The sequence below is a fragment of the Schistocerca cancellata genome, chromosome 2 (genome assembly GCF_023864275.1).
Source record: "Schistocerca cancellata isolate TAMUIC-IGC-003103 chromosome 2, iqSchCanc2.1, whole genome shotgun sequence".
Classification (NCBI taxonomy): domain Eukaryota; kingdom Metazoa; phylum Arthropoda; class Insecta; order Orthoptera; family Acrididae; genus Schistocerca; species Schistocerca cancellata.
In genome coordinates, this window is record NC_064627.1 from 844,192,441 (window position 1) to 844,206,263 (window position 13,823).

The following is a 13,823-nucleotide window of genomic DNA, read 5'->3' on the forward strand; positions in this document are numbered from 1 at the left end:
GGCCGGGAATGACGTTTTCGCCAATTCTTGTCTGCTTTTTATGTCCTTCTTGCTCCATCTGTGATGGATTATTTTGATATCTTGGTAGCAAAATTCCTTAACTTCATCTACTTCGTGATCATCAGTCCTTATGTTAATTTTCTCGCTGTTCTTATTTCTGCTGCTTCTCAGTACTTTAGTCTTGCTTCGGTTTACTGTCAATCCATACTCTGTACTCACTAGGCTGTTCATTCCATAACAATGTCATCAGCGAATCTTATCATTGATACCGTTTCACGCTGAATTGTAATTCCATTCTTGAACCTTTCTTTTATTTCCGTCATTGCTTCTTCGCTGCATAGATTGAACAGCAGGAGCGAAAGACTACATCCCTGTCTTACACTTTTTTTAATCTGAGCTCTACGTTCTTGACCTTCCACTCTTATTGTTCTCTCTCGGCTATTGTAGGTCTTGTGTACTACCCGTCTTTCTTTATATCTTACCCCTATTTTTCTCATAATTTTGAACACCTTGCACCCATGTGTGATTGCCAAACGCTTTCTCAAGATCGACATATCCTATGAATGTGTCTTGAATTTCTTCATTCTTGCTTCCATTTTCAACCATAATGTCATAATAGCCACTCTGGAACATTTACCTTTTCTGAAGCCAAACTGATCGTCATCCAACACGTGCTCAATTTTCCTTTCCATTCTTCTGTGTATTATTCGTGTCAGCAACTTGGATGCGTGAGCTGTTAATATGATTGTACGATAATTCTGACACTTGTCGGCTCTTGCAATATTGAAAATTGTGTGGACGATGTTTTTTTCCGAAAGTCCGATGGTATATCATACATTCTACACACCAACCTAATTAATCATTTTGTTGCCGCTTCCTCCAGTGATTTTAGTATCGCGTGCACAAGCTATAAAAGGGTAGTAAATTGGCGGAGCTGACTTTTCTACTCAGGTGACTCATGTGAAATTTTACCGACGTGATTATGGCCGCACGACGGGAGTTAATAGACCTTGAAGACGGAATGGTTGTTCGAGCTAGACACATGGGACATTCCAGGAAAGACAAACCGGACTCCAGTTGATGGCGACAATGCGCTCGTGCCGACTGAACAGAAGGCAGATTCTGATACAGAAATGTCAGAATCTGGAGTAGAAAATGGAAATGCCTTATCTGAGGGATTGGATGTACAATCGCAAATTAGCGAACCGGTCTTGCCGCCAGCACACTCAGCTTCCCATTAGACGATCTGATTGCGAGAATTATTGCGAGTTTTACGCAAATTGTCAAAGAACATAGTTTAAATATTGCCAAAAAACAATCTGAATATTTTCGACAACAAAGTTAAGTTATTGCGAAAGAACAATCTGATAGAATCGAAAAAAAAACGTAAACGGCAATCTGATGACTGATAATAAATTCAGAGAACAATGTGGAAATTTAAAACAGCGAAATATAGCAATCGCGAAATACCAGTGCAAAATAATGGATACAAAGTTCGATGCCGTAGGGAAAGATATAAATACACGAATCACTACGACATTGGACGGAGTCAAACAGAAATTTCAAATTTAGTAAGACGTACAGCGTGGTAGCCAATGTCGTAAATAAATTATCAGATGATGTCACAAAAAACACAAGCGATCTGAAATAGAGACTAGTCTCGAACCTCACATCCGAAGCAAATAAGTTTTCTGTTGGGAAGGGTCAGAAGGCGACAGGTTCTAACTGCTCAGGGAGAAAAAAAGGGTTTCCAAAAAGAGATACGGAAACAACGAACAACGCCAACAAGAAATACGTGCTGCGGTGCAACCCGTAAGCGCGGAAGTTGTCTCCGAGCCAGGAACTGCAAGCGAAATTATTTGCACAGAACTTGGCGTAATGCGAAAAATTTTAGCAGCTTATGGCGAGACGATGTTAACGCACAAGTAACCGATCTCAAAGTACAGGCCGAAAGAGTTGTTAACACGCCGCATGACACAACAGACGCCCATGCACATGCCGCAAACATACGGGAATGTGCCGATGTACAGCTCGCAAGTACAAAATGAAATAGGATCTCATGGGGCATGTGCAGGATGCATTTAGCGATTCTACGGGCGCTTTTGGAAGAAAGCCTTCGTAAGCACAGGCACTGTCAGGTGTTTATTCCAGGAAAAAAGTTTCCACATCAGGCGATATTTGTACGCAACAACATGTTAACAAAGACGTGCAACTAACGACAGAAAATTCAGTTTGCCACCTCGTACATGCAGAGTGAATCCGCATTATGGACCGTGGCAACGGCAAAATTCCACGAGTGAACAATTCGAACAGGCATTCTTAAACAAATACTGGTCAACACATTCAAGCGCGTCTAAGACGTGAAGTATTCAACCTGGAGACTTACAATGCCAAGTCAGCAAGTCTTCGGAAATATTTTGTAAAGTATATTGGAAAGAAACAGAATTATGACAGTCCCGTACTAGAGAAAGATGTGATGGGAATTGTAAAAGGCAAATTGCCAATCAATATTCGGGAAAAGCTAACACACGCGCCCGATGACACTTTGCAAAACTTTTTGTCTCTGGTACATTCGCTTGATTTAATTTAAGATGCGTGGAAAGTCTGAATGGTAACCGCAGTGGCAGCCCGCAACATAACACGAACCACAACAATGGTAGCAGTCACGATAGAAACGGCAACTGTGCCTCGCCCACTGGCAAGCACAGGAATGACAGTGCGCACGCAGAAAACCAGAACAGTTCTCATTTTGGGCGTAGAAATAAGAATAATAACCACAGATATCCCCCGGGTATAAGAATAACAGGCACTCGCAAAATCAGGGATACTGGGGGTAAAACCAAAACCAAACTCATGGTCAGTGGCAGCCTTATTTTCAGGGGCCACTGCTGGTAAATTTTTCACCGCCGTCTCCCGGATGGCAAGATCAGCAGCATCGAGCCAGGTATAAAAACCAACCAATACAAGTAGTTGAGGCTACGGATCAGCAGTCAGGCGTCATACTAAAAGCGGCCCTATACTGCTCCCGGATATCGGCCCCGGAATGGAATGGCGGCGAAATGAATAATTATAACGAACATGTTTCGTTATAATGAGGGAACTGACATAAGGGATGACTTACATAACGATTAAATGTCGAATACAAAACGTTATCCAGAGCAAGTTCAGGCAGCAGTAAACGCAGCAGTAGATGAAATACCAACCACCGTCATTATAGGTACGGGGGCGAAATTATATGTACTTGCTTCAAATTCTTTTAGTAAGACATATGAGACCAGAAAGGTTCCGACTTTGCCTGAGCAGAATTGTGTTGTCTCTGGAGCCATTGGTGCACGGACACAAAGGATTGAAAAGCAGGCACAGATTGAAGTATTATTTGAAAGCAGAGCCATGTAATGCACGTTTTACGTCGTTATGGCCTTGGCAGTGTTCTGCCTGTTAGGTATGGAATTTATACGAAGGGGGGATGCACAGATCGACCTCCGTAGTGGAGCCTGCCAAATAGAAGTTCGAGGTAAAGCGTTTACTTTGAAGTTGTTGCGCACTAAGGCATGTTGAGCTAAATTTTGCCAGAACCTTATTTGAACTATGTCCACTGTTTTATACTACAGATGTAGATACGTGTCGCAGAAACTTGAAAAACAATCATTTTTACAGCATCGAGCACACCATACAAATCCTGCATTTTAACACTTGCCACTATACTATTACAATATGAAAGCAACAGAACTGATCTGGAGCCAAGATACGGGACATGGCCCGAAAAATGACAAGACTGTTAAGCTGCCAGACGTACTGGAACTAACGCACGCAGCTTTTCACAAGTCATTGCTGAAAGTTGGCGGGATATAGAATGACACTTCTTAAAAGAAGAGAATGAAATGCGGCGAGTGGGTGCCTTCGTGGATTCTGTTGTTGATCGACTCGTTATCAATGTAGCAGATGACATTTCCAGTACTGAAATGTATTAATCGAATTCGGATAAGGAAGGAGCTAGGAGATTACCAGACGACTGACTATAATTACTACCTTCAGTGGCTTCAGTATTCAACGGTACCGTGAAATACCTGCCGTATGCTTTTGCATCACACTCATCTCGCTCAGAAGCATTAACATACGTTTAAGTTAGGAATATTTATCACTATTGTTTGTAATTAGAATAATATGTCAGATGAGAACGAGTGCATTTTATGCTTTCCGTCTGGTTACCTAAGAAGAGCGCGGTAGTGCTGGAGTTTTGCGGAATATTATTTGATTCTATTTAAAGAGTAAACGACTTGCGAAGCTATATTGTTTCTTTGCCCGTCTCATTTTACGTCTGAACTGCAACTGCTCACATCATTGCAGGCTAGCTGGACAGCTGGTTGGCCAGTGCTGTCCAAGTTTAGTGCGCCAGTAAAGAAAGCTGTCGTCCCGCGCACTATCGCTCAGTCCATATGCGTGTAACGCAACATAAAACGTGTCCTTATTATCGTATTTGACTGTACTGGTCACAACTAAGGTTCCGCTCTACGTGAAACGAAATCCAATGAGATTCAAGCAAAAGCGGAAAAATACATAGCGTAATGTTTACATCAGGTTTATTCTTATGATGAACAGAGTATGGTTGTTAGCGTGCGGTGTTGAGTGTGCTTTTAAATTTAATACTGTTACCGTGCGCGAGTGACTAAATGAACACATAATAAGACACTCTTGTACGCACTGTAAATATTAGGTTAGTGCAACGTATGAACTGCAAAAAACGAGCTCCTACGGCAGTGAACAAACTTTGGTACGTGCTATCTGGTCTCACTAACCACAGACATATGCCTTACCGACTTCAGAAATACGAACAACGCAAGCTTGCGTAAAGATCTAAATAGTGATCCATAAACTAACTTCCATTCAAATGCGGATGTAAACATTCCATCAGAAGGGGGCAGGCGCTTCCCGCGCCGTAACGACTTGCCCACGTCCGGGGTCGCGAAGCGGCAAATCACAACAGATCTTTATAATTCCATCTACCAATAGAATAACGAATCTACATAGCTTTATATAAATTCATAACGTCGAAATTCTAGGGCTCTACACCTACATCTGCCGAACACCAAACCTTTGTAATTACATCTACCAGCAGAACAATAAATCTACATAGCATTATATAAATTCATATCGTCGAAATTCTAGTGTTATACTCCTACAACCGAGGAAAACCAAGACAAATATAAACCTTTGTAATTACATATACCAGCATAACAACGAGTCTACATCGCACTGTATAAATTCATATCGTCGACATTCTCCGGCTCCACACCGCCAACCATTGATCTTCAAGACCACAAAGCTTTGTAAATTCGTCCCATGAGGACAAAGAGTCTACACAACATTGTATAAAATTGAAACCATCGAAATCTACACAAGTCAACAAAAGAAAGAGACTATTACTAAACAACAAAAATCTATTAAACATAACAGTTTATGTGAAACCTTTATCATTCTACTGTATATCCTATGTACTCTGATATATTCCATTCTGGTTTGTGTAACTAAGGTTATATATATATAGGGTGTTACAAAAAGGTACGGCCAAACTCCCAGGAAACATTCCTCACACACAAATAAAGAAAAGATGTTATGTGGACATGTGTTCGGAAACGCTTAATTTCCATGTTAGAGCTCATTTTAGTTTCGTCAGTATGTACTGTACTTCCTCGATTCACCGCCAGTTGGCCCAATTGAAGGAAGGTAATGTTGACTTCGGTGCTTGTGTTGACATGCGACTCATTCCTCTACAGTACTAGCATCAAGCACATCAGTACGTAGCATCAACAGGTTAGTGTTCATCATGAACGTGGTTTTGCAGTCAGTGCAATGTTTACAAATGCGGAGTTGGCAGATGCCCATTTGATGTATGGATTAGCACTGGGCAATAGCCGTGGCGTGGTACGTTTGTATCGAGACAGATCTCCAGACCGAAGGTGTCCCGACAGGAAGACGTTCGAAGCAATTGATTGGCGTCTTAGGGAGCACGGAACATTCCAGCCTATGACTCGCGACTGGGGAAGACCTAGAACGACGAGAACACCTGCAATGGACGAGGCAATTCTTCGTGCAGTTGCGATAACCCTAATGTCAACGTCAGAGAAGTTGCTGCTGTACAAGGTAACGTTGACCGCGTCACTGTATGGAGAGTGCTACGGGAGAGCCAGTTGTTTCCGTACCATGTACAGGGTGTGCAGGCACTATCAGCAGCTGATTGGCCTCCACGGGTTCACTTCTGCGAATGGTTCATCCAACAATGTGTCAATCCTCATTTCAGTGCAGATGTTCTCTTTACGGATGAGGCTTCATTCCAACGTGATCAAATTGTAAATTTTCACAATCAACATGTGTGGGCTGACGAGAATCCGCACGCAATTGTGCAATCACGTCATCAACACAGATTTTCTGTGAACGTTTGGGCAGGCATTGTTGGTGATGTCTCGATTGGGCCCCATGTTCTTCCACCTACGCTCAATGGAGCACGTTATCATGATTTCATACGGGATACTCTACCTGTGCTGCTAGAACATGTGCCTTTACAAGTACGACACAACATGTGGTTCATGCACGATGGAGCTCCTGCACATTTCAGTCGAAGTGTTCGTACGCTTCTCAACAACAGATTCGGTGACCGATGGATTGGTAGAGGCGGACCAATTCCATGGCCTCCACGCTCTCCTGACCTCAACCCTCTGGACTTTCATTTATGGGGGCATTTGAAAGCTGCTGTCTACGCAACCCCGGTACCAAATGTAGAGAATCTTCGTGCTCGTATTGTGGACGGCTGTGATACAATACGCCATTCTCCAGGGCTGTATCAGCGCATCAGGGATTCCATGCGACGGAGGGTGGATGCATGTATTCTCGCTAACGGAGGACATTTTGAACATTTCCTGTAACAAAGTGTTTGCAGTCACGCTGGTACGTTCTGTTGCTGTGTGTTTCCATTCCATGATTAATGTGATTTGAAGAGAAGTAATAAATTGAGCTCTAACATGGAAAGTAAGCGTTTCCGGACACACGTCCACATAACATATTTTCTTTCTTTGTGTGTGAGGAATGTTTCCTGAAAGTTTGGCCGTACCTTTTTGTAGCACCCTGTATATATATACTTTAATAGTGGTAAGTATTTATTTAGAGCTCGTACAAAGTAGATACATGTATCAAAGTTTTACTGACCTTCTGTCACCAGCATTAAAAATCCGTTGTCAGAGATGTGGAAGTCTTAGGATACTCTTAGTAGTATCAGTTGTGTTGACAGTTCGAACTGCGCGGTCTATTGCCCGACGAATTTGTAGCAGTTCTGAAGCGAATGCCGTGAAGTTTCCTTTAGTTTAGAAATCGAGTTGAACCTATGAGGGCTTAAGTCAGGGGAGTGCAGTTGGTGGTATAGCACTTAGCAGCTCCATCAGTCAAACAAATCAGTAACAGCTAGCACTGTACGTGCTTGAGCATTGTCCTGCAAAATGATGGTTAGGTCCTCGAAGAAGGTGTCGCCACTTCTTTCTCTATGCTGTTTATTTTTGGAACACAACCTACGACCATTTATTATTTCATGAATGATGTTTCAAAGCATGGTGTACGCCAGCCTGTGGCTGATCGCGATCGACTGTAATACTTTTTTTTCTCAGAAAGTAAGTGAAGACCGTTCCTGCTCGGATCTCTGTCTTGCCTGTTAGCTTTTATACTGATAGGAAGCACTACAGCTGCGTTCCCTGCGTATCGGTTCTGGTTCCGCGCTCCGCGGAATTTGAATCCGCGCCAGAGTCATGGACGTCGAAGACCCCTACAGGTCTCTGCACCATCGCACTGTAAGCCGTGGCGGCGCGCGCCTGATGGCCCGCATTTAGTGTGAGGGCGCCACAGTGGAACACGTGGTTCCAGCGGCCAATAGCGGCGCCCCCGATCGTGTATTTAAGGGCCTGCCTCTCGCCCAGCCAGACCCCCACCCTCACCTACCTTGGTCTCACCATTGACCGTCACCTCACCTGGATCCCTCATCTCTGCTCCATCCAATCCAAAGCCCACAACCGTCTCCGACTCCTCAAACTCCTCTCTGGCTGGACATGGGGGTTGCACCCCTCTACCATCCTCCACACCTACAAATCCTTAATCCGTCATATCCTCTGTTATGCCAGTCCCGCCTGGATATCTGCCCCCCAAATTCTATAAGTGCCTCCAGATCCTTGAGCGGCATGCACTCCGCCTTGCCTTCTGTATACGCCTCCCGTCCCCCACGCGGATCCTCTATGACCTCATTCCTTCCCCCATCTGCTCCTATTCCTCGAACATATCCGCATACTCTACACCTCCCGCCGCCTTGATCCCCTCACCCCCTGGTTGCTCCTCTCCTCTCCTGTCCCCGCCCCTGCCACGCCTTCACTGTTGTGTCCCCCCTACCCTCCATCTCTACACCCTTCATATCCTTTTCCAAGGTGGCTTCCATCAACTCACCCTCCCGGATGATGCCCTCTCTTCCTCCATTTATCCCTACTCTCAATTCTGATCCTCACCCCCCCCCCCTCCTTTCCTCTGTCCTTTCCCTGGGCTCCCTCTTCCCCCCTTCCATCCTGTGTTTCTCCCCACTTAACCTCTCCCTACCTTCATTCTCCCCCCGAGTCCTTTTATCTTTCCGTCCTCTGCCTTCCCCACTCCCTGTCGCATCTGCCCAGCACCCTCACACCTCTCTTATGGGTCCTCATCCTCCATTGGCTCCTTTCTGCCCTCCCCCATTCACTTTTCCTCACGTTCCCCCCTTTTTATTTTCCCATCATCTGTCCAGTTTCCCCCCACCTGCTCTCGGCTGTGGTATCTCATATTTTAGTGCAGTGTTCCAGTGACTGTTCAGAGTTGTTTCGTCTTTTCCCATGTTGCCAACAGAAACCATGCTGTCGCTGGGTGTGAATTTTTATGTCTTTTGCGAACAGAAACCAGACTGTCGCCATGTTTTTTAATTGTCTGTCTTATTTGACCTGTCTGCTTCATATGTATTTTATTAGCATCATCATCCCTTTGTTCTATGTTTTAAGTTGCACGATTATTTCGCCATGTTACCCTTTGTCTCCGATTTTGTCGCCTTTTTTCATTATATATTATCTTCTCCTTTTCTAAAACAAAGTCTGTAGGCTGAAGAGCGGCATACTAAGCTGCTACCAGCCCGCCCCCTTCGGGGGGAATCGAAATTCAAGAAAAAAAAGAAAAGCTCAGCCAGCGAGTGCGTGTGAATGCGTACCGAGATCACCTTTAATGGTGCGAGTGAATGGACGAATGAATGTATGTGTATATAATTATGTATTAAAAAAAAAACGCTAACCAGCAGCGTAGAGTCAACCGTGGCACCAATAAATGTTTGTCAAAGAAGCCACTCTTAAATGTATGTATACCCTAAACTTGATTCTTAAGCTTTGTCCACAGGAATAGCTTCACAGCTCATACTGTACGACTCCGAGCTAGACAGAAGAACCTTTGTCATTAGAAGAAAGGTGCATGCCGCCAGCCAGCGAGTCTAATCGTTGCGTGAGTCTTGACATATCGCCTCGATAACAGAAAGCGTGTTTACCGTTCTTTGTTTTCGTTACTAGTGGACGTCTTGGATTCGTTTGGTTGTCTCAAGTCAGTCCGTTGCTTCTTGCGTGTTGTCGTCGTAAGGTCTCTCTCGATGGTCCGTCGTTGTTTCGTGTCCGTCCTTTCCGTTGGTTTGTTTGTTCGCGGGCCGCTGTCCGTTTGGTCCCGCCACGCTTTTTCGGTAACCCCGCGACTGTTCCGGTCGCGGTTACAACAGGTTACAACATCGGTAATTAATCTTTCTTTTGTGTAAACAAATCTGATGTGTCATGTATTAGCTTTAGAACCAATTGCAGTCAAATTAAAGTAAATTAGTTAAGTTTTCATTTTAACAGTTCTTGAGATATATGACACATTACATGTTTTAATGCATGATTAGCCGGCCAGTGTGGCCGAACGGTTCTAGGCGCTTCAGTCTGGAACCGCGCGACCGCTACGGTCGCAGGTTCGAATCCTGCCTCGGGAATGGATGTGTGTGATGTCCTTAGGTTAGTTAGGTTTAAGTAGTTCCAAGTTCTAAGGGACTGATGACCTCAGCAGTTAAGTCCCACAGTGCTCAGAGCCATTTGAACCATTTATTCATTTGTAACTTCCTATAACATCCCTGAGATTAGTTGCCGATCATCACGAAGCGTTTTGCAAACTTGAATGCAAGCGCGGAACCATAAATGATCTGGCCACAGTCTTCAAACTGTGATTTCGTTTCGCCCGTAAATAGCAGATACCGGCTAAGCAAAAGTGACGGCGGTATTTCCAAATTTTTTACCATTTTTCAACAATGGCTGTCTGCTCCAGTTAATTTCAACAGTTTTCTATCCAGTGATTAATTTCAATTTCTGTTTAAAATCAAGTTATTACACATTTTAGTAATATTGCGTGAGCCGATGGACAATAACACTTCATGATTTGCTCCAGATTCTGTTACACGTATTTATGGATAACAGACGAAACTGAGTAACACTGTATTACATTATCTCATTACATGTTAATTACAACAACAAACAATAATTTCCAACATTCCTACCAATCAACTGAAGTCTGTAAATTAGATATATCTATGTCTCATAGCTGTTTACATTTTATATCATCCACAAGGTAGAGATTTCTGATACAAAGATTGTTCTTACATTATAATTATTCTGTTAATTGAAATACGGTAATTTCCAGTTTAAGATGAATGAAAATGTTCCTATTATGATCATAATGTGCTGTTTCTATTTCTTTAAGCCCTGATATTCCAATCATTTTGCGACATAATATCTTTAAATAAAAATTTATTTGTATAAAACTGCGACAGTTAAAAAAGTTGACGAAATGTGAGCAATCTGTTCACGTGATGCATCTCAATTTCGTTAACTTGATATCTGCTAGTTGTCCTGGAGTTCTTGCCGATGAAAGGATTTATATTTTAAGCTCATTCAGCGTGCTGTATGAATTAAGATACATAAACGCTTGTATGCTTTTTGACTGCATACTTATTACAGAACGCGACGTGGATTTTGCGTCACAAAACCTCTGATCAACAATGACCGCCCGCGAAATGGCTTGTGCCCTCACATAATTATAATCTCAAACAATGTTTTCATTATTGCTGTTGCAGATTTTCGATATTACAATTGAAAGTAATTACATCCAATTTAATTGACTCATGGATATTATAGTTTCAAGTACTCTCGTCAGCTTTAGACATACAATTCAGCCAAATCACAATACTGTTACGGGAATTTGCATAAAATATGTAAAACAATGAACTAATTAGTTTCCTTAATTACATGAACACGAAAGAAAGCATTTCCGATCTATATATGAATAGAACTTTTTAATACTATTAACAGCAATGCTGTCTTCTACACGGAAAGTATATTTTGATGATTTGTTGACATGGTTTGATTGGCATAATACCTCAGATTGACTTAATTACTTCGAAAATTAGTTATTTTGGTTGCATACATTTCTTATACAGATGGACAATAACAGTTTATGATTTGCTCCAGATTCTGTTACACGTATTTTTGGATAACAGACGAAAATGTGTAACGCTGTATTACATTCTTTCATTACATGTTAAATACAACAATACACCATAATTTCCAACATTCCTACCAATCAACTGAAGTCTGTAAATTAGGTATATCGATGTCTCTTAGTTGTTTACTTTTTATATCAAAACACAGGGTCAAGATTTCTGATACAAACATTGTTCTTACATTATAATTATTCTGTTAATTGAAATATGTATACGATATTGCAGTCCCTGTATTGTTAAGAAGGCGATGCAATTTTCCTTCGGATATGGAAGCGTATCCTATTTATCCGCCGATATCAGGCAGAGACGTTCAGTTAAAATGTCCTCCCCTGTACGAGAATTACATGATGTGTGTACGAGTGCAAGTTTTGACGCAAGAACGACGAAATATGGAAGTATCAGTGTGGCCGTGAGTCGTGCACGGTAGCCAAGACCGTTAAGGCGAGCGCTCGCGTAAATCGAGAAATCCTGGCTTGAGCCCCGATACGGCACAAATTTTCATTGTCCTCATTCCCTTCTACAGCTGATGGTTGTCCGTATTCGCAACTGCGGATACACTGCATGGTCGAAATATGGGTGGTTACTTGCCCTAAATGATGTGATGTTCTTGGTATCGAATAGTGCAATATGCTTCCAAAACTGATGTTTTATGTATCAAGAGGCATCTACAAAAGCGGACAAGTTACTGCTCGAAATATCGGGAAACTTCAACCAGGAACTTTTTTCAAGTTCACCCTAGGTGCGTTGATACGGTATTTCTGCTCTGCTTATTTAACGTCAAACAGCACGCCCAAGTTCTAAACTTTCCTTTTTATGTTCCAAAATGTTTACTGTATGACAGTCGATATCTGTTGTCCTCCGCAACTTATTCTGAAATTAAAAAAGCAAACGTAATATGTAGTTCATCTCACAGGATTGTCAGATAACCAATATCTACAATAATATTCAACATCTCTTGATTATCGAAAAGTTACGCATAGAGCTCAAATAATAAGAGAAACTGTCTTTCGCAGATAATCGTCGCGGCCACAATAAACTTTTTAAAACGGAGTGTGTTTCCTGAATACGGTCTACCCTTAATGTGCAATATAATTTTGTAATTAGCTACCTTCTACCTCATCCTTCGTCATCGAGCGTTCGATATTAAAATTAATATTGTTTAGTAGATTCAGTCTTTTTTTATGTCTGGGCCAGATGCGCGAAAAATTGGTTTAAAGTCGTTCGTTGCACATAACTGTAACTTGAGGTGCAGAAGGCTCCAACATTCATGTCTGGCCCAGATACGAGGGTCACTTTAAAAATACACATTTTTCTCAACAGACATTTTTGTTGAAGATAATTAACAAAAACTTATTTCACAACATATACTTGATATCTTAAGCTGTTTTTCTACGCGGTCGCCGTTCATATTTAAACAATTTCGTAGCACTTCACAAGCTTAGCTGTACCTCCTGTTAGGACAGTTGATATTTTTAAAAATGTCGGTAGTCCGATATACGGATAGTTAAATTATATCATTATCGGGTCTCGACATATCGGGAAATTTATCTATAAGACGATATATCGAGGGGAAGAATATAGACGTTCCAGCCTGTAAAAATATCGGCGGCACGTTGTAAACATACTGCCGATTTTAGAGCTGTATATTTAAGTATTGATTTGCCATTAGATATTCTGTACATCAACAAAATAGCAGCCTGCCTATCCCTCTTAGAGTAAGATTTAGAGGAAAACGATGTTCGGGAACATTTGGCGATAACCACTTTGCTAACAATGGTAACTGAAAGTAAGTGGCACAATAAAAGGTGTGCGTTGGGTTCGTCGTTCGGTTTCGTCACTTATCAGATTTGTCCAGAACACTTCATGTCGACTTCCCGGTTTTTTCATTTCTGCCAACGCCAGCGATCTAGCAGTTACAGGTCAAAATTGCTTGGGCAAGCTAAACGCTGCGGTTTCTGCACCCCCTCCCCAGCACAATCGGAGTTCTCTTCTTTTGTGTCACATATACTTGTTTCACACAAAGAGAAAGATTGCACGTGATCAAAGCTCAAAAAGTAGTAAGACTCCGTCACACACTGAAAGTAAATTTATGTACTGCTACGATTTCAAAAGAACAATTTCAAATATGTACCGAAAATTCTGAAAAAATTTAATATAGAATAAAAATATTGTAATTTTCGTACAGATACATCGGTGGAAAATATAACGCCGA